The 20,096-nt window shown below is 37.5% G+C and overlaps 30 non-coding genes across 30 annotated transcripts; all 30 read left to right on the top strand.

Moving 5' to 3' along the window:
• The first annotated feature begins 192 nt into the window (after positions 1 to 192).
• On the top strand, positions 193 to 264 carry Trnap-ugg (transfer RNA proline (anticodon UGG)). The gene has a single exon. It is a non-coding gene; the product is annotated as a tRNA-Pro (tRNA).
• Positions 265 to 798: 534 nt separating this feature from the next.
• Positions 799 to 871, top strand: Trnav-cac (transfer RNA valine (anticodon CAC)). The gene has a single exon. It is a non-coding gene; the product is annotated as a tRNA-Val (tRNA).
• A 6,324-nt stretch (positions 872 to 7,195) lies between these two features.
• On the top strand, positions 7,196 to 7,267 carry Trnap-agg (transfer RNA proline (anticodon AGG)). Its single transcript has one exon. It is a non-coding gene; the product is annotated as a tRNA-Pro (tRNA).
• A 333-nt stretch (positions 7,268 to 7,600) lies between these two features.
• Positions 7,601 to 7,672, top strand: Trnap-ugg (transfer RNA proline (anticodon UGG)). Its single transcript has one exon. It is a non-coding gene; the product is annotated as a tRNA-Pro (tRNA).
• A 534-nt stretch (positions 7,673 to 8,206) lies between these two features.
• On the top strand, positions 8,207 to 8,279 carry Trnav-cac (transfer RNA valine (anticodon CAC)). Its single transcript has one exon. It is a non-coding gene; the product is annotated as a tRNA-Val (tRNA).
• A 330-nt stretch (positions 8,280 to 8,609) lies between these two features.
• Positions 8,610 to 8,681, top strand: Trnap-agg (transfer RNA proline (anticodon AGG)). The gene has a single exon. It is a non-coding gene; the product is annotated as a tRNA-Pro (tRNA).
• Positions 8,682 to 9,014: 333 nt separating this feature from the next.
• On the top strand, positions 9,015 to 9,086 carry Trnap-ugg (transfer RNA proline (anticodon UGG)). The gene has a single exon. It is a non-coding gene; the product is annotated as a tRNA-Pro (tRNA).
• Positions 9,087 to 9,620: 534 nt separating this feature from the next.
• Positions 9,621 to 9,693, top strand: Trnav-cac (transfer RNA valine (anticodon CAC)). Its single transcript has one exon. It is a non-coding gene; the product is annotated as a tRNA-Val (tRNA).
• A 330-nt stretch (positions 9,694 to 10,023) lies between these two features.
• Positions 10,024 to 10,095, top strand: Trnap-agg (transfer RNA proline (anticodon AGG)). The gene has a single exon. It is a non-coding gene; the product is annotated as a tRNA-Pro (tRNA).
• Positions 10,096 to 10,428: 333 nt separating this feature from the next.
• On the top strand, positions 10,429 to 10,500 carry Trnap-ugg (transfer RNA proline (anticodon UGG)). The gene has a single exon. It is a non-coding gene; the product is annotated as a tRNA-Pro (tRNA).
• A 534-nt stretch (positions 10,501 to 11,034) lies between these two features.
• On the top strand, positions 11,035 to 11,107 carry Trnav-cac (transfer RNA valine (anticodon CAC)). Its single transcript has one exon. It is a non-coding gene; the product is annotated as a tRNA-Val (tRNA).
• A 330-nt stretch (positions 11,108 to 11,437) lies between these two features.
• Trnap-agg (transfer RNA proline (anticodon AGG)) lies at positions 11,438 to 11,509 on the top strand. The gene has a single exon. It is a non-coding gene; the product is annotated as a tRNA-Pro (tRNA).
• A 333-nt stretch (positions 11,510 to 11,842) lies between these two features.
• Trnap-ugg (transfer RNA proline (anticodon UGG)) lies at positions 11,843 to 11,914 on the top strand. Its single transcript has one exon. It is a non-coding gene; the product is annotated as a tRNA-Pro (tRNA).
• Positions 11,915 to 12,448: 534 nt separating this feature from the next.
• Positions 12,449 to 12,521, top strand: Trnav-cac (transfer RNA valine (anticodon CAC)). The gene has a single exon. It is a non-coding gene; the product is annotated as a tRNA-Val (tRNA).
• Positions 12,522 to 12,851: 330 nt separating this feature from the next.
• On the top strand, positions 12,852 to 12,923 carry Trnap-agg (transfer RNA proline (anticodon AGG)). Its single transcript has one exon. It is a non-coding gene; the product is annotated as a tRNA-Pro (tRNA).
• A 333-nt stretch (positions 12,924 to 13,256) lies between these two features.
• On the top strand, positions 13,257 to 13,328 carry Trnap-ugg (transfer RNA proline (anticodon UGG)). The gene has a single exon. It is a non-coding gene; the product is annotated as a tRNA-Pro (tRNA).
• A 534-nt stretch (positions 13,329 to 13,862) lies between these two features.
• On the top strand, positions 13,863 to 13,935 carry Trnav-cac (transfer RNA valine (anticodon CAC)). The gene has a single exon. It is a non-coding gene; the product is annotated as a tRNA-Val (tRNA).
• A 330-nt stretch (positions 13,936 to 14,265) lies between these two features.
• Positions 14,266 to 14,337, top strand: Trnap-agg (transfer RNA proline (anticodon AGG)). The gene has a single exon. It is a non-coding gene; the product is annotated as a tRNA-Pro (tRNA).
• A 333-nt stretch (positions 14,338 to 14,670) lies between these two features.
• Trnap-ugg (transfer RNA proline (anticodon UGG)) lies at positions 14,671 to 14,742 on the top strand. Its single transcript has one exon. It is a non-coding gene; the product is annotated as a tRNA-Pro (tRNA).
• A 534-nt stretch (positions 14,743 to 15,276) lies between these two features.
• Trnav-cac (transfer RNA valine (anticodon CAC)) lies at positions 15,277 to 15,349 on the top strand. The gene has a single exon. It is a non-coding gene; the product is annotated as a tRNA-Val (tRNA).
• A 330-nt stretch (positions 15,350 to 15,679) lies between these two features.
• Positions 15,680 to 15,751, top strand: Trnap-agg (transfer RNA proline (anticodon AGG)). Its single transcript has one exon. It is a non-coding gene; the product is annotated as a tRNA-Pro (tRNA).
• Positions 15,752 to 16,084: 333 nt separating this feature from the next.
• On the top strand, positions 16,085 to 16,156 carry Trnap-ugg (transfer RNA proline (anticodon UGG)). Its single transcript has one exon. It is a non-coding gene; the product is annotated as a tRNA-Pro (tRNA).
• Positions 16,157 to 16,690: 534 nt separating this feature from the next.
• Trnav-cac (transfer RNA valine (anticodon CAC)) lies at positions 16,691 to 16,763 on the top strand. Its single transcript has one exon. It is a non-coding gene; the product is annotated as a tRNA-Val (tRNA).
• A 330-nt stretch (positions 16,764 to 17,093) lies between these two features.
• Positions 17,094 to 17,165, top strand: Trnap-agg (transfer RNA proline (anticodon AGG)). The gene has a single exon. It is a non-coding gene; the product is annotated as a tRNA-Pro (tRNA).
• Positions 17,166 to 17,498: 333 nt separating this feature from the next.
• Trnap-ugg (transfer RNA proline (anticodon UGG)) lies at positions 17,499 to 17,570 on the top strand. Its single transcript has one exon. It is a non-coding gene; the product is annotated as a tRNA-Pro (tRNA).
• A 534-nt stretch (positions 17,571 to 18,104) lies between these two features.
• On the top strand, positions 18,105 to 18,177 carry Trnav-cac (transfer RNA valine (anticodon CAC)). The gene has a single exon. It is a non-coding gene; the product is annotated as a tRNA-Val (tRNA).
• Positions 18,178 to 18,507: 330 nt separating this feature from the next.
• On the top strand, positions 18,508 to 18,579 carry Trnap-agg (transfer RNA proline (anticodon AGG)). The gene has a single exon. It is a non-coding gene; the product is annotated as a tRNA-Pro (tRNA).
• A 333-nt stretch (positions 18,580 to 18,912) lies between these two features.
• Positions 18,913 to 18,984, top strand: Trnap-ugg (transfer RNA proline (anticodon UGG)). The gene has a single exon. It is a non-coding gene; the product is annotated as a tRNA-Pro (tRNA).
• Positions 18,985 to 19,518: 534 nt separating this feature from the next.
• Trnav-cac (transfer RNA valine (anticodon CAC)) lies at positions 19,519 to 19,591 on the top strand. Its single transcript has one exon. It is a non-coding gene; the product is annotated as a tRNA-Val (tRNA).
• A 330-nt stretch (positions 19,592 to 19,921) lies between these two features.
• Trnap-agg (transfer RNA proline (anticodon AGG)) lies at positions 19,922 to 19,993 on the top strand. Its single transcript has one exon. It is a non-coding gene; the product is annotated as a tRNA-Pro (tRNA).
• Positions 19,994 to 20,096: the final 103 nt, after the last annotated feature.

Genomic DNA, 20,096 nt, shown 5'->3' with positions numbered 1-20,096 from the left:
ATGCAGCAATACAACAGTTATTGTTTGAATTTTTGTTGGTTTTTTATTGTTTGATCTCGAGCAATGTAAGGTGAATTTCTAGTCAACTTAGAATTTCTAATATGTGTCTTGGCAGGTAAACTCCTTTGCCACGTATGGAGAATAACTTTATTCTATAGTTAAATACGGAAAATGTAACTCTAACTATCAAGCGGCTCGTTGGTCTAGGGGTATGATTCTCGCTTTGGGTGCGAGAGGTCCCGGGTTCGAATCCCGGACGAGCCCGTTAATTTTTGGAACGGTTTATAGGCGTTTGGATTCAATGAAATTGTACTTTTGTATCTGCCATTGACATTCAAAGCAGTCTGGCTCAGAAATTGCTCAGCATGTTGTCCCATCACTGATGAGGAAAAGTGGTCAAATGGAGATAGAGGAGTTGACATTCTGGTACATGCATTTGTATTCCGATGATTTTGACCTTTTTTCGAAGAATGTTTTATTTTCGTTTGTTCAGGCTGTAAAACAACTTACCTTGATTATCACCATCAACTTGTGCAATGAAGGAAATGTCGGTATCGGATTTAGCTAGCGTATAAGTAGGATACACATGGAGACGACAGAGCTAGAAGTGTCTGCTTTTCAATTGATTGTGCAGAAGAAAGGCAAACCCCATCCCATGCCAAGAGAATTTCCGTGACGGCGAAAATTAACACGAACACGCACCTGTTGCATGCGGAAACGGGTGCTATTCATCTTGATTGCACCATTTTTTAATCGGACCTTGCTTGAAATATGGAAAACTTCGCTCTTACTTCAACTGTTTCCGTAGTGTAGTGGTAATCACGTCCGCTTCACACGCGGAAGGTCCTGGGTTCGAGCCCCAGCGGAAACATATTAATTTTTGGGTAATTCGGATCATCGTGAACTGTGCTTATTATAGTGCCTTGAGATAGTACTCCTTCGGTGTTCTTTTGCAGCCGACGCATGTCGTTCATGTTAAATTGAACATATCACCTCTAATTAAAATCTTTGAAATCGTCTACACTAAGAACCTTAGACAAAGTTCTTTAAAGCAGGTGACTTTTAATAATTTGCCGTCCTGATTTCAAAGGTAACAAAGCAAGAGAGGCCAAACGTATAACCCAAGGCAACACGAAAATAGCAACAAGCGGTGTCATTTCTGAATTTTATAACTTACTATAAGGATTGAACGGGTAAATACAAATGTGGTTAAAGAGAGATTAATTATTGAAGAAGTTGAGACTATCACAGGTCTTAATACTGTTTTAGCTGTGGTTCAGCATGATGCATCGTCGTACGATGTAACTATGGATAGTAAACAGAATGCTTTAAAGATGATGGGTGGTGTATCTATCGGAAGTCGGGAATATTCAGTAAGCTTGATGCATTCAGATATTACTGTTGTGTCTATTATGAAACTGCCGTCATATGTTCCAGATGAAGATATTCGTATTAAATTAGCCATAAAAGGAGTCAATGTCGTATCTCCGATTTATAGAAGAACTGTCCCTGGTACACAAGTTGCGGATGGTACTAGGTTCATGAGATGTAAGTTCCCTCCAGGTTTAGTAGCGTTACCCTGGACAATACCGTTCAAAATAGGATCTGATACAAAATATTTCAGACTAAAACACAACAATCAAACAAAAGTATGTTCGGAATGCTCGTCGCCGGATCATATGAAAAACAGTTGTCCTCATTTTGAATGTTATGGCTGTGGTGCGGTTGGACATTCAAAGAGGTATTGTAAAGCAACAAAATGCAAGTCGTGCAGTAATTTACCACTATTGTGTGTTTGTGCTCGGGTTGCTCCTGGAATGGAGGACAGGACACCTCATGCGTCCAAAAATTGTAAAGAATGTGGCAAATTCTTTTGTAATTGCAAATGTAGAGTCTGTGGCAATAAGGTATGCAGCTGTGTTTGTTCAAAATGTGAACTTTACCCGTGTGTTTGTAGCTGTATGTACTGCCATGAAGAATCATGCGTGTGTCCATGTCAGGATTGTGAAAGACAACCATGTGAATGTAATTGTGCAAATTGCTCGAATTTGTTGAAAGATTGTACCTGTATGGATCAAAACATTGATGGTGATAAGGATAACAATGATGAAAATGAGGTAGTTAAGGATGATGATGCAGAAAGTAGTGAAAACATAAATGATGATGAACAAACAGAGTTGAAAATAGTAGATGATTCTCACAAAAATGTTAAAACTATTGTAGCAGAGGTACATGTCAATAGTGGTGGAATACAGGAAGACAGTAGGAAGAGGAAATTGGACAGAGATGAAGAAATTTTTGATGATGGTTATGATTGTGATGATGATAGTAATGCTATTGAACAGGTTCAAGAGAAAAACAAGAGAGCAGACAGTGATTCTGATGATGTTGTGAAAAAGAAAAAAAATGAAGAATGCTCTTCTGTTGACGTTGTTGTAACAGAGGAGTGTAATGAAGAGATGTCAACAGAGGAGCAGTCGATAAATATAGATGATGAGTATAGCACCTTAGATGATGACGAAGAAGTCATTGTTGAAGGTGCAAGTAGTTATACGGAGTCACTTGTCTGTTCTGATGTGGAGTTAGATACAGAGAGTAAAATTAATAATAGTGGAAAGGAAAAATGTATTAGTGTTAAAATGTTGAAAAAAATTAGAAAAAAAGAAATGAAAGATAGGAGGAGAAAACTTAATGTTGCTCCAAATCTGAATAGTCAAACTGTTAGAAATTTGTCCAAAAAAAAAAACAAGAAGTAAAAATGGATAGAAATATATGTCATTGTTTAATATTTTTTGTAATGGTTGTTATATGTAGTTTGAATTGTAATGGTATGAGAAATGTTGTAAATTTACAAAGATTTCTAAGTATTGTACAAGACAGAAAATTTGGTATTGTATTACTACAAGAAACATTTTGGGATGATGGTTTCATTCAAAGTATTAAACATATGTATGAAGGTGATATTTATTATAGTAATGGTACGGATGGCAGACAGGGTGTATCTGTTCTAGTTAGCAAATATTATAAAGATAAAATAAAATGTATTTATAAAGATGAACAAGGTAGATTTATTCATGTGACTTATCATGAGAATGATACATTGGTGAATTTTGTTTCTTTGTATGCACCTAATGTCGTTTCTGATAGATGTAACTTCTTTGATTTTGTGATAGATTATACTAAAGATTTAGATAATTTGATTATTGGAGGTGATTTTAATACTTCTTTGTCTGTGTTAGATAGAGGGAGTAAAACATGTCATGTGAATGATGAACCCTATAGAAAACTTTCTAAATTGATGAATGATAATAATTTATATGATATATGGAGGGCTAGAAACCCAGATTGTCAAATATTTTCCTGGAAAAGAATTTCAGAGGGTAAACTACAACAAAGTAGAATAGATTATTTTCTTATAAGTAGGAATATGTCATCTTTTGTACAAAGTTTGTATTATAATGTTACTAGTATGAGTGACCATTCTTTTGTTATAATGAATTTAAATTGTACATGTATCGAAAGAGGTCCTGGACTCTGGGTTTTGAATAATACATTGTTGTTTAATGAAGAATATGTTCAAAGAGTCAAAGATATTATATCACAAGAAAAAGAAAGTGAATTATTTCATAGAGATTTTTTAGTTTGGTGGGATAATTTAAAATATAGAATTAAAAGATATTCTCAGATATTGTCATCTGATTTAGCTAAACAAAATAAGAGAGAGTATTATAAATTAGAAAGGCAAATCAATAATATTTGTGCAAAGGCAGCTAGTGGTATAGTAATTGATATTGCCAAATTAGAAAGTCTGAAATTAGAACTGTCAAATTTTGAAATGGAAAAGTGTAAAGGAGCTGTCTTAAGAGCTAAAGCTATATGGGCTGTGGAGTCTGATAAAAACACAAAATACTTTCTAAATTTAGAAAAGTATAAACAAGAGAGTAATGCTATAAAAGAATTGTTAAATGAAAATGGTGATACTGTGTCAGATACTGAAGGTATTTTAGAATTACAACATAGTTTTTTTAGTGACTTATATTCATGTGTAACTACTGATGAAAATAAGATGTCAGAATTGTTAAATTATGTTGCAAAAACAGTAAATGAGGATGATAACACTATGTGTAATGATGATGTAACAGAAGATGAACTATGTAAAGCTATTAATCAGTTGTCTAAAAATAAAAGTCCAGGCTCAGATGGACTAACTGTAGAGTTTTATTGTAAATTTTATTCTGAATTAAAATATGTGTTACTGAAATTGTTTGATGCTATTGAAGAAGAAGGTATTTTAAGTAGATCAATGAAATGTGGAATTATAAGTCTAGTTTATAAGAAAAAAGGAGAAAGGAATTTTTTGAAAAATTATAGGCCAATATCTTTATTACAAGTAGATTACAAAATTTTAGCAAGAATAATGTCAAACAGATTGAAGTATGTATTACCAAAGATAATTTCTGAAGATCAAACTTGTTGTGTTATTGGAAGAGATATCTCAAATAATATTTCAAATGTAAGAGATATAATGGAACTTGTTGAAAGAGATGATCTTGAGGGATATTTTTTAAAATTAGATCAAGCAAATGCTTTTGATAGAGTTAGTCATACTTATCTGGTAGAAGTACTGAAGAAATTTGGTTTTGGTGATAGATTTGTGAAATGGATTAGCATATTTTATAATGGTATAAATAGTGCAGTGAAATGTAATGGTTTTTTAACAAAGTATTTTGTTATAAAGAATGGTATTAGGCAAGGTTGTCCTATAAGTGCTTTATTGTATGTACTTGTTGCAGAACCTCTGCATTGTAAAATTGTACAAAATGTAAATATAAAGGGAATTAATATCCCAAATAGTAATAAGATTGGTTTGATTTATCAACATGCTGATGATACAACTTTGTCTTTATGTAATAAGGAATCAATTCCTGAAGTGTTTAAGGAATTTGATTTGTATAGCAAAGCAACAGGTGCTAAAATAAATAGACAAAAATCAGAGATATTATGTTTAGGTACTGGTACTTTATCTGCAGTAGAAAAAGACTATATTGGTCTTAAAGTATGTGAAGATTATTTTCAACTGTTAGGAGTTTTTATTGGAAAAAATAGAAAAATGTGTGATGAAATGAATTGGAAAAATAAGATAGTTAAGATAAAATCCCTTCTCAACATATGGTTGTTGAGAAGATTAACTATACATGGCAGGGTTAGTGTAATTAATTCACTGATGTTATCTAGATTTTGGTATGCCTTATTTGTAACTGCATTACCTGAATGGGCTTATATAGAGATAAAAAGACTTTGTGTGAATTTTATATGGAAAAATAGATGTCACTTAGTAAAATACAACTGTATAGTAGATGATAAAAGTAGAGGTGGTTTAAATGTTGCTGATATCAAATGTAAAATTTATGCTTTTAGGCTAAAATTTCTAGGTAGATTGTTAGATGATGAATATGAAGTGTTATGGAAATACACATTTAAGTATTTTGTATCTTCAATTTACGAGATGAAACTTTGTCATAATGTTTTTTATACTGTGATACCTAATTGTGAATTGAAAAAACTGCCTGTTGTTTATCAAGAATTTTTTCAAGCACTGAATTGTATAAGGAAACAAGTAGAGTTTCCATTGTCTGTAGAAAATATTTATGACCAGCCTTTGTTTGTTAATCCAAATATTGTTTTTAATAACAGAACAATTGTATGGCACGATTTTATAGGTGCTGGTATTGTTTGTCTCAAACATATATGTTTTGAAGTAAAAACTGGTTTCTTGCCAGATCATGCTATAGTTGAAATGATTCAAGTTGTATATGAAGATGTTAATGTACAATATGTAGTTGATAGATATAGAAACTTGTTGAATGTTATACCTGTAGAATGGAAAAACACAGTGAACACTGATATTCACAGAATATTTATACCAAGAACAATAGACATTTCAATTATTTGTAAAAATGTGCATTATGATTTGAAATTATGTAGTACTAAAACATTATATACTATTATGTTGGAAAATATTGTTGAAGAACCTGTTGGTATTGAGTTATGGAAATCAGAATTTGATGTGAGTTCTGAAGCATTCAGTAAAATATGGGAACATGTCAATATGTATTGGAAACCTTCTAATTTGGTTGAGTTAGACTTTAAGGTGTTACATAACTGTATTTTTACTAATGTAAAACTTCAAAAGATAGGTTTAGTTGATGATAATATCTGTAAAGTCTGTTGCAGTGAAAAGGAAGACATCCTGCATATATTTATGAATTGTGATAAACTTGAAGATTTTCATAATTATTTTTCATCCTTATTAGTTAGAATATTTGAAAACTGTGATTCAGATAAGATTAGTTTAGTAAGAAGTGAGGAACTATTGATTTTGGGATTGAGATGGCATATGAAAGGTGTGAATGATTCTTTTCTTAATCTTTTTATGTCTGTTGCCAGATTTTGTATCTTCAGAAGGAGAAACTTGTTGAATAGTGGTTATTCTAGTGTAAATTTGATAAAATTATTTAAATATACATTAAAACATTATGTAACATATATGTATGTCTATCTCTGTCGATGTCATAATATGAGTCATATATTTCAAAAAAAGTTTGTAATGGATAACCCTTTGTTAGAAGAAACAGACAATGTTCTAGTCTTTAAATTGTAATAATTATTGTGTACCTGAAATGTGAAATAACAGTATTGTGAATAGAAAGTATAGCATATAGCTATACTGAGAACAATCAAGGACAATTGATTTTATATTTTGTTTTATTTGTATTATATGATGTTTGATTTTAATAAAGATAAAAAAAAAAATCACGTCCGCTTCACACGCGGAAGGTCCTGGGTTCGAGCCCCAGCGGAAACATATTAATTTTTGGGTAATTCGGATCATCGTGAACTGTGCTTATTATAGTGCCTTGAGATAGTACTCCTTCGGTGTTCTTTTGCAGCCGACGCATGTCGTTCATGTTAAATTGAACATATCACCTCTAATTAAAATCTTTGAAATCGTCTACACTAAGAACCTTAGACAAAGTTCTTTAAAGCAGGTGACTTTTAATAATTTGCCGTCCTGATTTCAAAGGTAACAAAGCAAGAGAGGCCAAACGTATAACCCAAGGCAACACGAAAATAGCAACAAGCGGTGTCATTTCTGAATTTTATAACTATTATTTAAACGTAAGTCAGCTATACAGGCTCGTTGGTCTAGGGGTATGATTCTCGCTTAGGGTGCGAGAGGTCCCGGGTTCGAATCCCGGACGAGCCCAATTTTTGCCTAATATTGTCAATGCGTGGCGAATCTCAAAACTGTTTTCAATACCAGTCGATGGGATATTCAAAGAAAATACACCGCTAATTCGAACGTCAATTAGAATGCATTTAACAGTATTCAGAAGGAGAAAAATACATGCAGCAATACAACAGTTATTGTTTGAATTTTTGTTGGTTTTTTATTGTTTGATCTCGAGCAATGTAAGGTGAATTTCTAGTCAACTTAGAATTTCTAATATGTGTCTTGGCAGGTAAACTCCTTTGCCACGTATGGAGAATAACTTTATTCTATAGTTAAATACGGAAAATGTAACTCTAACTATCAAGCGGCTCGTTGGTCTAGGGGTATGATTCTCGCTTTGGGTGCGAGAGGTCCCGGGTTCGAATCCCGGACGAGCCCGTTAATTTTTGGAACGGTTTATAGGCGTTTGGATTCAATGAAATTGTACTTTTGTATCTGCCATTGACATTCAAAGCAGTCTGGCTCAGAAATTGCTCAGCATGTTGTCCCATCACTGATGAGGAAAAGTGGTCAAATGGAGATAGAGGAGTTGACATTCTGGTACATGCATTTGTATTCCGATGATTTTGACCTTTTTTCGAAGAATGTTTTATTTTCGTTTGTTCAGGCTGTAAAACAACTTACCTTGATTATCACCATCAACTTGTGCAATGAAGGAAATGTCGGTATCGGATTTAGCTAGCGTATAAGTAGGATACACATGGAGACGACAGAGCTAGAAGTGTCTGCTTTTCAATTGATTGTGCAGAAGAAAGGCAAACCCCATCCCATGCCAAGAGAATTTCCGTGACGGCGAAAATTAACACGAACACGCACCTGTTGCATGCGGAAACGGGTGCTATTCATCTTGATTGCACCATTTTTTAATCGGACCTTGCTTGAAATATGGAAAACTTCGCTCTTACTTCAACTGTTTCCGTAGTGTAGTGGTAATCACGTCCGCTTCACACGCGGAAGGTCCTGGGTTCGAGCCCCAGCGGAAACATATTAATTTTTGGGTAATTCGGATCATCGTGAACTGTGCTTATTATAGTGCCTTGAGATAGTACTCCTTCGGTGTTCTTTTGCAGCCGACGCATGTCGTTCATGTTAAATTGAACATATCACCTCTAATTAAAATCTTTGAAATCGTCTACACTAAGAACCTTAGACAAAGTTCTTTAAAGCAGGTGACTTTTAATAATTTGCCGTCCTGATTTCAAAGGTAACAAAGCAAGAGAGGCCAAACGTATAACCCAAGGCAACACGAAAATAGCAACAAGCGGTGTCATTTCTGAATTTTATAACTATTATTTAAACGTAAGTCAGCTATACAGGCTCGTTGGTCTAGGGGTATGATTCTCGCTTAGGGTGCGAGAGGTCCCGGGTTCGAATCCCGGACGAGCCCAATTTTTGCCTAATATTGTCAATGCGTGGCGAATCTCAAAACTGTTTTCAATACCAGTCGATGGGATATTCAAAGAAAATACACCGCTAATTCGAACGTCAATTAGAATGCATTTAACAGTATTCAGAAGGAGAAAAATACATGCAGCAATACAACAGTTATTGTTTGAATTTTTGTTGGTTTTTTATTGTTTGATCTCGAGCAATGTAAGGTGAATTTCTAGTCAACTTAGAATTTCTAATATGTGTCTTGGCAGGTAAACTCCTTTGCCACGTATGGAGAATAACTTTATTCTATAGTTAAATACGGAAAATGTAACTCTAACTATCAAGCGGCTCGTTGGTCTAGGGGTATGATTCTCGCTTTGGGTGCGAGAGGTCCCGGGTTCGAATCCCGGACGAGCCCGTTAATTTTTGGAACGGTTTATAGGCGTTTGGATTCAATGAAATTGTACTTTTGTATCTGCCATTGACATTCAAAGCAGTCTGGCTCAGAAATTGCTCAGCATGTTGTCCCATCACTGATGAGGAAAAGTGGTCAAATGGAGATAGAGGAGTTGACATTCTGGTACATGCATTTGTATTCCGATGATTTTGACCTTTTTTCGAAGAATGTTTTATTTTCGTTTGTTCAGGCTGTAAAACAACTTACCTTGATTATCACCATCAACTTGTGCAATGAAGGAAATGTCGGTATCGGATTTAGCTAGCGTATAAGTAGGATACACATGGAGACGACAGAGCTAGAAGTGTCTGCTTTTCAATTGATTGTGCAGAAGAAAGGCAAACCCCATCCCATGCCAAGAGAATTTCCGTGACGGCGAAAATTAACACGAACACGCACCTGTTGCATGCGGAAACGGGTGCTATTCATCTTGATTGCACCATTTTTTAATCGGACCTTGCTTGAAATATGGAAAACTTCGCTCTTACTTCAACTGTTTCCGTAGTGTAGTGGTAATCACGTCCGCTTCACACGCGGAAGGTCCTGGGTTCGAGCCCCAGCGGAAACATATTAATTTTTGGGTAATTCGGATCATCGTGAACTGTGCTTATTATAGTGCCTTGAGATAGTACTCCTTCGGTGTTCTTTTGCAGCCGACGCATGTCGTTCATGTTAAATTGAACATATCACCTCTAATTAAAATCTTTGAAATCGTCTACACTAAGAACCTTAGACAAAGTTCTTTAAAGCAGGTGACTTTTAATAATTTGCCGTCCTGATTTCAAAGGTAACAAAGCAAGAGAGGCCAAACGTATAACCCAAGGCAACACGAAAATAGCAACAAGCGGTGTCATTTCTGAATTTTATAACTATTATTTAAACGTAAGTCAGCTATACAGGCTCGTTGGTCTAGGGGTATGATTCTCGCTTAGGGTGCGAGAGGTCCCGGGTTCGAATCCCGGACGAGCCCAATTTTTGCCTAATATTGTCAATGCGTGGCGAATCTCAAAACTGTTTTCAATACCAGTCGATGGGATATTCAAAGAAAATACACCGCTAATTCGAACGTCAATTAGAATGCATTTAACAGTATTCAGAAGGAGAAAAATACATGCAGCAATACAACAGTTATTGTTTGAATTTTTGTTGGTTTTTTATTGTTTGATCTCGAGCAATGTAAGGTGAATTTCTAGTCAACTTAGAATTTCTAATATGTGTCTTGGCAGGTAAACTCCTTTGCCACGTATGGAGAATAACTTTATTCTATAGTTAAATACGGAAAATGTAACTCTAACTATCAAGCGGCTCGTTGGTCTAGGGGTATGATTCTCGCTTTGGGTGCGAGAGGTCCCGGGTTCGAATCCCGGACGAGCCCGTTAATTTTTGGAACGGTTTATAGGCGTTTGGATTCAATGAAATTGTACTTTTGTATCTGCCATTGACATTCAAAGCAGTCTGGCTCAGAAATTGCTCAGCATGTTGTCCCATCACTGATGAGGAAAAGTGGTCAAATGGAGATAGAGGAGTTGACATTCTGGTACATGCATTTGTATTCCGATGATTTTGACCTTTTTTCGAAGAATGTTTTATTTTCGTTTGTTCAGGCTGTAAAACAACTTACCTTGATTATCACCATCAACTTGTGCAATGAAGGAAATGTCGGTATCGGATTTAGCTAGCGTATAAGTAGGATACACATGGAGACGACAGAGCTAGAAGTGTCTGCTTTTCAATTGATTGTGCAGAAGAAAGGCAAACCCCATCCCATGCCAAGAGAATTTCCGTGACGGCGAAAATTAACACGAACACGCACCTGTTGCATGCGGAAACGGGTGCTATTCATCTTGATTGCACCATTTTTTAATCGGACCTTGCTTGAAATATGGAAAACTTCGCTCTTACTTCAACTGTTTCCGTAGTGTAGTGGTAATCACGTCCGCTTCACACGCGGAAGGTCCTGGGTTCGAGCCCCAGCGGAAACATATTAATTTTTGGGTAATTCGGATCATCGTGAACTGTGCTTATTATAGTGCCTTGAGATAGTACTCCTTCGGTGTTCTTTTGCAGCCGACGCATGTCGTTCATGTTAAATTGAACATATCACCTCTAATTAAAATCTTTGAAATCGTCTACACTAAGAACCTTAGACAAAGTTCTTTAAAGCAGGTGACTTTTAATAATTTGCCGTCCTGATTTCAAAGGTAACAAAGCAAGAGAGGCCAAACGTATAACCCAAGGCAACACGAAAATAGCAACAAGCGGTGTCATTTCTGAATTTTATAACTATTATTTAAACGTAAGTCAGCTATACAGGCTCGTTGGTCTAGGGGTATGATTCTCGCTTAGGGTGCGAGAGGTCCCGGGTTCGAATCCCGGACGAGCCCAATTTTTGCCTAATATTGTCAATGCGTGGCGAATCTCAAAACTGTTTTCAATACCAGTCGATGGGATATTCAAAGAAAATACACCGCTAATTCGAACGTCAATTAGAATGCATTTAACAGTATTCAGAAGGAGAAAAATACATGCAGCAATACAACAGTTATTGTTTGAATTTTTGTTGGTTTTTTATTGTTTGATCTCGAGCAATGTAAGGTGAATTTCTAGTCAACTTAGAATTTCTAATATGTGTCTTGGCAGGTAAACTCCTTTGCCACGTATGGAGAATAACTTTATTCTATAGTTAAATACGGAAAATGTAACTCTAACTATCAAGCGGCTCGTTGGTCTAGGGGTATGATTCTCGCTTTGGGTGCGAGAGGTCCCGGGTTCGAATCCCGGACGAGCCCGTTAATTTTTGGAACGGTTTATAGGCGTTTGGATTCAATGAAATTGTACTTTTGTATCTGCCATTGACATTCAAAGCAGTCTGGCTCAGAAATTGCTCAGCATGTTGTCCCATCACTGATGAGGAAAAGTGGTCAAATGGAGATAGAGGAGTTGACATTCTGGTACATGCATTTGTATTCCGATGATTTTGACCTTTTTTCGAAGAATGTTTTATTTTCGTTTGTTCAGGCTGTAAAACAACTTACCTTGATTATCACCATCAACTTGTGCAATGAAGGAAATGTCGGTATCGGATTTAGCTAGCGTATAAGTAGGATACACATGGAGACGACAGAGCTAGAAGTGTCTGCTTTTCAATTGATTGTGCAGAAGAAAGGCAAACCCCATCCCATGCCAAGAGAATTTCCGTGACGGCGAAAATTAACACGAACACGCACCTGTTGCATGCGGAAACGGGTGCTATTCATCTTGATTGCACCATTTTTTAATCGGACCTTGCTTGAAATATGGAAAACTTCGCTCTTACTTCAACTGTTTCCGTAGTGTAGTGGTAATCACGTCCGCTTCACACGCGGAAGGTCCTGGGTTCGAGCCCCAGCGGAAACATATTAATTTTTGGGTAATTCGGATCATCGTGAACTGTGCTTATTATAGTGCCTTGAGATAGTACTCCTTCGGTGTTCTTTTGCAGCCGACGCATGTCGTTCATGTTAAATTGAACATATCACCTCTAATTAAAATCTTTGAAATCGTCTACACTAAGAACCTTAGACAAAGTTCTTTAAAGCAGGTGACTTTTAATAATTTGCCGTCCTGATTTCAAAGGTAACAAAGCAAGAGAGGCCAAACGTATAACCCAAGGCAACACGAAAATAGCAACAAGCGGTGTCATTTCTGAATTTTATAACTATTATTTAAACGTAAGTCAGCTATACAGGCTCGTTGGTCTAGGGGTATGATTCTCGCTTAGGGTGCGAGAGGTCCCGGGTTCGAATCCCGGACGAGCCCAATTTTTGCCTAATATTGTCAATGCGTGGCGAATCTCAAAACTGTTTTCAATACCAGTCGATGGGATATTCAAAGAAAATACACCGCTAATTCGAACGTCAATTAGAATGCATTTAACAGTATTCAGAAGGAGAAAAATACATGCAGCAATACAACAGTTATTGTTTGAATTTTTGTTGGTTTTTTATTGTTTGATCTCGAGCAATGTAAGGTGAATTTCTAGTCAACTTAGAATTTCTAATATGTGTCTTGGCAGGTAAACTCCTTTGCCACGTATGGAGAATAACTTTATTCTATAGTTAAATACGGAAAATGTAACTCTAACTATCAAGCGGCTCGTTGGTCTAGGGGTATGATTCTCGCTTTGGGTGCGAGAGGTCCCGGGTTCGAATCCCGGACGAGCCCGTTAATTTTTGGAACGGTTTATAGGCGTTTGGATTCAATGAAATTGTACTTTTGTATCTGCCATTGACATTCAAAGCAGTCTGGCTCAGAAATTGCTCAGCATGTTGTCCCATCACTGATGAGGAAAAGTGGTCAAATGGAGATAGAGGAGTTGACATTCTGGTACATGCATTTGTATTCCGATGATTTTGACCTTTTTTCGAAGAATGTTTTATTTTCGTTTGTTCAGGCTGTAAAACAACTTACCTTGATTATCACCATCAACTTGTGCAATGAAGGAAATGTCGGTATCGGATTTAGCTAGCGTATAAGTAGGATACACATGGAGACGACAGAGCTAGAAGTGTCTGCTTTTCAATTGATTGTGCAGAAGAAAGGCAAACCCCATCCCATGCCAAGAGAATTTCCGTGACGGCGAAAATTAACACGAACACGCACCTGTTGCATGCGGAAACGGGTGCTATTCATCTTGATTGCACCATTTTTTAATCGGACCTTGCTTGAAATATGGAAAACTTCGCTCTTACTTCAACTGTTTCCGTAGTGTAGTGGTAATCACGTCCGCTTCACACGCGGAAGGTCCTGGGTTCGAGCCCCAGCGGAAACATATTAATTTTTGGGTAATTCGGATCATCGTGAACTGTGCTTATTATAGTGCCTTGAGATAGTACTCCTTCGGTGTTCTTTTGCAGCCGACGCATGTCGTTCATGTTAAATTGAACATATCACCTCTAATTAAAATCTTTGAAATCGTCTACACTAAGAACCTTAGACAAAGTTCTTTAAAGCAGGTGACTTTTAATAATTTGCCGTCCTGATTTCAAAGGTAACAAAGCAAGAGAGGCCAAACGTATAACCCAAGGCAACACGAAAATAGCAACAAGCGGTGTCATTTCTGAATTTTATAACTATTATTTAAACGTAAGTCAGCTATACAGGCTCGTTGGTCTAGGGGTATGATTCTCGCTTAGGGTGCGAGAGGTCCCGGGTTCGAATCCCGGACGAGCCCAATTTTTGCCTAATATTGTCAATGCGTGGCGAATCTCAAAACTGTTTTCAATACCAGTCGATGGGATATTCAAAGAAAATACACCGCTAATTCGAACGTCAATTAGAATGCATTTAACAGTATTCAGAAGGAGAAAAATACATGCAGCAATACAACAGTTATTGTTTGAATTTTTGTTGGTTTTTTATTGTTTGATCTCGAGCAATGTAAGGTGAATTTCTAGTCAACTTAGAATTTCTAATATGTGTCTTGGCAGGTAAACTCCTTTGCCACGTATGGAGAATAACTTTATTCTATAGTTAAATACGGAAAATGTAACTCTAACTATCAAGCGGCTCGTTGGTCTAGGGGTATGATTCTCGCTTTGGGTGCGAGAGGTCCCGGGTTCGAATCCCGGACGAGCCCGTTAATTTTTGGAACGGTTTATAGGCGTTTGGATTCAATGAAATTGTACTTTTGTATCTGCCATTGACATTCAAAGCAGTCTGGCTCAGAAATTGCTCAGCATGTTGTCCCATCACTGATGAGGAAAAGTGGTCAAATGGAGATAGAGGAGTTGACATTCTGGTACATGCATTTGTATTCCGATGATTTTGACCTTTTTTCGAAGAATGTTTTATTTTCGTTTGTTCAGGCTGTAAAACAACTTACCTTGATTATCACCATCAACTTGTGCAATGAAGGAAATGTCGGTATCGGATTTAGCTAGCGTATAAGTAGGATACACATGGAGACGACAGAGCTAGAAGTGTCTGCTTTTCAATTGATTGTGCAGAAGAAAGGCAAACCCCATCCCATGCCAAGAGAATTTCCGTGACGGCGAAAATTAACACGAACACGCACCTGTTGCATGCGGAAACGGGTGCTATTCATCTTGATTGCACCATTTTTTAATCGGACCTTGCTTGAAATATGGAAAACTTCGCTCTTACTTCAACTGTTTCCGTAGTGTAGTGGTAATCACGTCCGCTTCACACGCGGAAGGTCCTGGGTTCGAGCCCCAGCGGAAACATATTAATTTTTGGGTAATTCGGATCATCGTGAACTGTGCTTATTATAGTGCCTTGAGATAGTACTCCTTCGGTGTTCTTTTGCAGCCGACGCATGTCGTTCATGTTAAATTGAACATATCACCTCTAATTAAAATCTTTGAAATCGTCTACACTAAGAACCTTAGACAAAGTTCTTTAAAGCAGGTGACTTTTAATAATTTGCCGTCCTGATTTCAAAGGTAACAAAGCAAGAGAGGCCAAACGTATAACCCAAGGCAACACGAAAATAGCAACAAGCGGTGTCATTTCTGAATTTTATAACTATTATTTAAACGTAAGTCAGCTATACAGGCTCGTTGGTCTAGGGGTATGATTCTCGCTTAGGGTGCGAGAGGTCCCGGGTTCGAATCCCGGACGAGCCCAATTTTTGCCTAATATTGTCAATGCGTGGCGAATCTCAAAACTGTTTTCAATACCAGTCGATGGGATATTCAAAGAAAATACACCGCTAATTCGAACGTCAATTAGAATGCATTTAACAGTATTCAGAAGGAGAAAAATACATGCAGCAATACAACAGTTATTGTTTGAATTTTTGTTGGTTTTTTATTGTTTGATCTCGAGCAATGTAAGGTGAATTTCTAGTCAACTTAGAATTTCTAATATGTGTCTTGGCAGGTAAACTCCTTTGCCACGTATGGAGAATAACTTTATTCTATAGTTAAATACGGAAAATGTAACTCTAACTATCAAGCGGCTCGTTGGTCTAGGGGTATGATTCTCGCTTTGGGTGCGAGAGGTCCCGGGTTCGAATCCCGGACGAGCCCGTTAATTTTTGGAACGGTTTATAGGCGTTTGGATTCAATGAAATTGTACTTTTGTATCTGCCATTGACATTCAAAGCAGTCTGGCTCAGAAATTGCTCAGCATGTTGTCCCATCACTGATGAGGAAAAGTGGTCAAATGGAGATAGAGGAGTTGACATTCTGGTACATGCATTTGTATTCCGATGATTTTGACCTTTTTTCGAAGAATGTTTTATTTTCGTTTGTTCAGGCTGTAAAACAACTTACCTTGATTATCACCATCAACTTGTGCAATGAAGGAAATGTCGGTATCGGATTTAGCTAGCGTATAAGTAGGATACACATGGAGACGACAGAGCTAGAAGTGTCTGCTTTTCAATTGATTGTGCAGAAGAAAGGCAAACCCCATCCCATGCCAAGAGAATTTCCGTGACGGCGAAAATTAACACGAACACGCACCTGTTGCATGCGGAAACGGGTGCTATTCATCTTGATTGCACCATTTTTTAATCGGACCTTGCTTGAAATATGGAAAACTTCGCTCTTACTTCAACTGTTTCCGTAGTGTAGTGGTAATCACGTCCGCTTCACACGCGGAAGGTCCTGGGTTCGAGCCCCAGCGGAAACATATTAATTTTTGGGTAATTCGGATCATCGTGAACTGTGCTTATTATAGTGCCTTGAGATAGTACTCCTTCGGTGTTCTTTTGCAGCCGACGCATGTCGTTCATGTTAAATTGAACATATCACCTCTAATTAAAATCTTTGAAATCGTCTACACTAAGAACCTTAGACAAAGTTCTTTAAAGCAGGTGACTTTTAATAATTTGCCGTCCTGATTTCAAAGGTAACAAAGCAAGAGAGGCCAAACGTATAACCCAAGGCAACACGAAAATAGCAACAAGCGGTGTCATTTCTGAATTTTATAACTATTATTTAAACGTAAGTCAGCTATACAGGCTCGTTGGTCTAGGGGTATGATTCTCGCTTAGGGTGCGAGAGGTCCCGGGTTCGAATCCCGGACGAGCCCAATTTTTGCCTAATATTGTCAATGCGTGGCGAATCTCAAAACTGTTTTCAATACCAGTCGATGGGATATTCAAAGAAAATACACCGCTAATTCGAACGTCAATTAGAATGCATTTAACAGTATTCAGAAGGAGAAAAATACATGCAGCAATACAACAGTTATTGTTTGAATTTTTGTTGGTTTTTTATTGTTTGATCTCGAGCAATGTAAGGTGAATTTCTAGTCAACTTAGAATTTCTAATATGTGTCTTGGCAGGTAAACTCCTTTGCCACGTATGGAGAATAACTTTATTCTATAGTTAAATACGGAAAATGTAACTCTAACTATCAAGCGGCTCGTTGGTCTAGGGGTATGATTCTCGCTTTGGGTGCGAGAGGTCCCGGGTTCGAATCCCGGACGAGCCCGTTAATTTTTGGAACGGTTTATAGGCGTTTGGATTCAATGAAATTGTACTTTTGTATCTGCCATTGACATTCAAAGCAGTCTGGCTCAGAAATTGCTCAGCATGTTGTCCCATCACTGATGAGGAAAAGTGGTCAAATGGAGATAGAGGAGTTGACATTCTGGTACATGCATTTGTATTCCGATGATTTTGACCTTTTTTCGAAGAATGTTTTATTTTCGTTTGTTCAGGCTGTAAAACAACTTACCTTGATTATCACCATCAACTTGTGCAATGAAGGAAATGTCGGTATCGGATTTAGCTAGCGTATAAGTAGGATACACATGGAGACGACAGAGCTAGAAGTGTCTGCTTTTCAATTGATTGTGCAGAAGAAAGGCAAACCCCATCCCATGCCAAGAGAATTTCCGTGACGGCGAAAATTAACACGAACACGCACCTGTTGCATGCGGAAACGGGTGCTATTCATCTTGATTGCACCATTTTTTAATCGGACCTTGCTTGAAATATGGAAAACTTCGCTCTTACTTCAACTGTTTCCGTAGTGTAGTGGTAATCACGTCCGCTTCACACGCGGAAGGTCCTGGGTTCGAGCCCCAGCGGAAACATATTAATTTTTGGGTAATTCGGATCATCGTGAACTGTGCTTATTATAGTGCCTTGAGATAGTACTCCTTCGGTGTTCTTTTGCAGCCGACGCATGTCGTTCATGTTAAATTGAACATATCACCTCTAATTAAAATCTTTGAAATCGTCTACACTAAGAACCTTAGACAAAGTTCTTTAAAGCAGGTGACTTTTAATAATTTGCCGTCCTGATTTCAAAGGTAACAAAGCAAGAGAGGCCAAACGTATAACCCAAGGCAACACGAAAATAGCAACAAGCGGTGTCATTTCTGAATTTTATAACTATTATTTAAACGTAAGTCAGCTATACAGGCTCGTTGGTCTAGGGGTATGATTCTCGCTTAGGGTGCGAGAGGTCCCGGGTTCGAATCCCGGACGAGCCCAATTTTTGCCTAATATTGTCAATGCGTGGCGAATCTCAAAACTGTTTTCAATACCAGTCGATGGGATATTCAAAGAAAATACACCGCTAATTCGAACGTCAATTAGAATGCATTTAACAGTATTCAGAAGGAGAAAAATACATGCAGCAATACAACAGTTATTGTTTGAATTTTTGTTGGTTTTTTATTGTTTGATCTCGAGCAATGTAAGGTGAATTTCTAGTCAACTTAGAATTTCTAATATGTGTCTTGGCAGGTAAACTCCTTTGCCACGTATGGAGAATAACTTTATTCTATAGTTAAATACGGAAAATGTAACTCTAACTATCAAGCGGCTCGTTGGTCTAGGGGTATGATTCTCGCTTTGGGTGCGAGAGGTCCCGGGTTCGAATCCCGGACGAGCCCGTTAATTTTTGGAACGGTTTATAGGCGTTTGGATTCAATGAAATTGTACTTTTGTATCTGCCATTGACATTCAAAGCAGTCTGGCTCAGAAATTGCTCAGCATGTTGTCCCATCACTGATGAGGAAAAGTGGTCAAATGGAGATAGAGGAGTTGACATTCTGGTACATGCATTTGTATTCCGATGATTTTGACCTTTTTTCGAAGAATGTTTTATTTTCGTTTGTTCAGGCTGTAAAACAACTTACCTTGATTATCACCATCAACTTGTGCAATGAAGGAAATGTCGGTATCGGATTTAGCTAGCGTATAAGTAGGATACACATGGAGACGACAGAGCTAGAAGTGTCTGCTTTTCAATTGATTGTGCAGAAGAAAGGCAAACCCCATCCCATGCCAAGAGAATTTCCGTGACGGCGAAAATTAACACGAACACGCACCTGTTGCATGCGGAAACGGGTGCTATTCATCTTGATTGCACCATTTTTTAATCGGACCTTGCTTGAAATATGGAAAACTTCGCTCTTACTTCAACTGTTTCCGTAGTGTAGTGGTAATCACGTCCGCTTCACACGCGGAAGGTCCTGGGTTCGAGCCCCAGCGGAAACATATTAATTTTTGGGTAATTCGGATCATCGTGAACTGTGCTTATTATAGTGCCTTGAGATAGTACTCCTTCGGTGTTCTTTTGCAGCCGACGCATGTCGTTCATGTTAAATTGAACATATCACCTCTAATTAAAATCTTTGAAATCGTCTACACTAAGAACCTTAGACAAAGTTCTTTAAAGCAGGTGACTTTTAATAATTTGCCGTCCTGATTTCAAAGGTAACAAAGCAAGAGAGGCCAAACGTATAACCCAAGGCAACACGAAAATAGCAACAAGCGGTGTCATTTCTGAATTTTATAACTATTATTTAAACGTAAGTCAGCTATACAGGCTCGTTGGTCTAGGGGTATGATTCTCGCTTAGGGTGCGAGAGGTCCCGGGTTCGAATCCCGGACGAGCCCAATTTTTGCCTAATATTGTCAATGCGTGGCGAATCTCAAAACTGTTTTCAATACCAGTCGATGGGATATTCAAAGAAAATACACCGCTAATTCGAACGTCAAT

The sequence above is a fragment of the Mytilus trossulus genome, chromosome 1 (assembly GCF_036588685.1).
Source record: "Mytilus trossulus isolate FHL-02 chromosome 1, PNRI_Mtr1.1.1.hap1, whole genome shotgun sequence".
Lineage (NCBI taxonomy): Eukaryota > Metazoa > Mollusca > Bivalvia > Mytilida > Mytilidae > Mytilus > Mytilus trossulus.
The sequence above is the reverse complement of the archived record's forward strand: the minus strand, read 5'-3'. Positions and strand labels throughout refer to the sequence as shown.